The sequence below is a fragment of the Triticum dicoccoides genome, chromosome 1B, assembly GCF_002162155.2.
Source record: "Triticum dicoccoides isolate Atlit2015 ecotype Zavitan chromosome 1B, WEW_v2.0, whole genome shotgun sequence".
Lineage (NCBI taxonomy): Eukaryota > Viridiplantae > Streptophyta > Magnoliopsida > Poales > Poaceae > Triticum > Triticum dicoccoides.
Genome location: NC_041381.1, coordinates 89,236,165 through 89,239,196, shown reverse-complemented (window position 1 = coordinate 89,239,196; position 3,032 = coordinate 89,236,165).

The following is a 3,032-nucleotide window of genomic DNA, read 5'->3' as shown; positions in this document are numbered from 1 at the left end:
ACTTGTGTCGAGAAGGGCACGTTGTGCCTCAAGTGCTTGAGCTTCTCGCCGTTGTTGTTGAACACGTCGAGCCTCGGCATCTTGTTCGTCTTGGTGTTGGTGCGCTCGCTCTTCCTCTTGGTGACGTTAACGTTGCCTTTCTTGTGCTTGTGCAAGAGTAGCTTAGTTTTGGCGATGACAATGTGCTTGCTCGTCGAATTGCTCTTGTGGATGATTGTCGTGTAGAGGAGTGAGATTTGCTTGACGGTCTTGGAGCGCGGATCAACATAGAGTGTTTGATGTCGGTGTACTTGAGCCGGAGAGGGTGTCATTAGAGTGTCGACTCGAGTGGCTCCGTCTTGAGTAGGACGAAGTGGTAAAAGAGCGGTTTACCAACAATGCACATATCTCATCCATTCTTCCATCGTTCTCTTGTTTGTATGCGTCGAACTTGTTGTCGAAGTAGTCTCTTGTTCATTGCTCGGAGAGTCGCAAGTCAGTGGCGAGATTGTCGATGCGGTTGCTCATTGCTTGTTGCTCTTGATGCAAAGCTCTTTGTGCACCGAAGAGGTGGCTCTTGGTGACATAGGATGACATGTCGTCGTCTTGCTCGATGAAGAGTTGGTTGGTAGAAGAACTTGGCCTATCCATCATTCCAAGTAAATATGTGAGTGGAAGAAAGAGAAGAATTTATACCAAATGTACCTTGACCAATGTTGAAGATGATCAATGTTCACTCAAATATGTAACAAGGAAATAGCACAATTGGTACCAATTCTTCTCGGTTCTCACACCTACACGAGTAAAAGCTTATGGTGGAGCTCGGTTAGGATGGTGGCACAAAATTTGCTGCAATTGTTAGTGAGCCTATGTAATGTTGGAAAAGATTCACAAATTTGCACATGCAACAAGTAGACCAATAGCAAGATATGGTACAGAGAAACACACACGCAAATAGATAAGTGGGGTCATGCAACCAAGGGATAAGCCAAAATGTGGAATCCACAAAAATGCTCTTGTTGCACAACACTAGAGAGACGCTAGCAAGATTGCACTATAGGCGGATACGAAACTTGTGCACAACCTACTAAGAAAAAATGCAACAACTTCTATCCCAAGTATGCTATATGTATGGTATTCCGGTGATATGATCCAAGATGATCGAGTATGACAATCTTAATGTAGTATGATGCTATGGTACTTGCTTATAAGCTCTTTGCTTATCTTTCCCTTTTGCTTAAAAGCTTGTTTGGTTCTTTCTCTTTTGAGCTCTTTTCTCATGCAAACCTTGACAAACCAAGATAGCAATTGTGTATATGCGATGACAACTTTGTGACACAAGAGTTGATACCAAGATATGCACCACGATGATATGGTATGTATGGTATGGGAAGTATGATCACTAATGTGCGCAAGTGACGTTGCCAGCAATACTCAAAGGCTAGTCTTGATAGGCAAGGTACACAAAATGGGCTATGGTGGTTATCAATGCAATGGAAAGGAGTAGACAAATATGTCGTTGAGGTTACCATCCTTGCTTACGGTTGAAGGTGTCAAAATTGTCGAACGGTTGTTGGCGATGACGAGTCCGCGGCGAAGATGAGCGGTGGTGATGTTGATGTCGAACTATACCTATATAGCCGAAACATGAAAGGACACGGAAACCACAACTCAAATTCTCAAAAGAAAACGTGTCAAAATTGTCGGAGTTGATACCGGGCAAGCGATGGTGGTATCGGAGTGCGTATGCGGAGGTGAAGGTGGAGAGGTGGTGGTGGCTGAACTGAACTTTTTCAGTTTCGTCAGGAAACAGCGGACATCCAGTGGTGGAGCGGTCGTCCGGTCATCGGACGTCCGGTAGCTAGCGGAAGTCCGGTACCTGGGCGATTTCGGGCATGGGATGAACATCTAGGGTTCGAGGTGGAGGTGGCAAAATTGGTCAAATCTGAGCGATTTTGTGGATGGAAATGGTGGAGATGATGGGGGAAAGCTAGATCCACTCGTGGCAAATCAAATCAATGGATCAAATCCAACAAAACTTCATCACACCAACAAATCATAAAAAAAATTGGGGCTATTTTTGTTGGGGATTTTCGAAATTGGGGAAGAACACAACAAAATCAAGCTAGAAAATAAAGGGTAGGGGCTCCAAATACGTGATCAACCTGGCTCTGATACCAAGATGATGTAGGGCAGAACCCTAGATGCCCGATCTTTCACGATTTGAGGGGATCCTATGAAGAACACAAGGGGAAATCACGAGGGGAAACACAAGAGAATCACTCAAACCGGCAAGATTCGGTTACACATGTGCTAGATCCTCGAAACACAAAGAGATACATGATTCAAATCCAACAAAGGACGATACAAGTAGCTAGTTCATCTCCATGAGGTGGTCTTGAGGGGTCTTCCCATGAAGGGGTCTTGAATTCGCCTGGGTGATCTTCTTCGAAGAGGTCATGAACTCTGATGGAGAAATAACCAAGTGGATGAGCACAACTCTATCTCTAATATGAGCTAAACCATTGCTAACCCTAACTATGAGGAGGAGGAGGTCTATTTATAGTCTAAGTGCAACTGGGGGCGAATCGAAAGGGTACATGGGCCTCGGTCTCGAAACTATGCACACACAGGCAGCGGACGTCCGGCCTTTACCGGTCATCCGGTGGGTCGCGAGGGTCCGCACGTCCGGTAGGGTTCAAACTTCTGCTATTTTCATTCTGTTGAAGTGGCACCGGACGTCCGGAGATGGTCGGTCGTCCTGATTTGGCTCGGGCATGATGGTGTCGGTCGTTCGGTGGGGGCCGGACGTTTGCTCGCTAGGAGGTGTTGCCAGTCGTCCAGTCCTGGACGGACGTCCGCTCGCTGTAGCTTGCGATGGCTGGGACTTGGGCCGGCTGGGGCTTCAGGCGTCGGATGACCGGTCCCGACCGGTCGTCTGGTGGCTGGAGCTTCAGGCGACGGACGTCCGGTTCTGACCGGTTGTCCGGTGGCTGGAGCTTCTTCGGTAGCTCTTCTTCTTGTCCCTCATACTCGGTGTCCTCGTCGTCTTC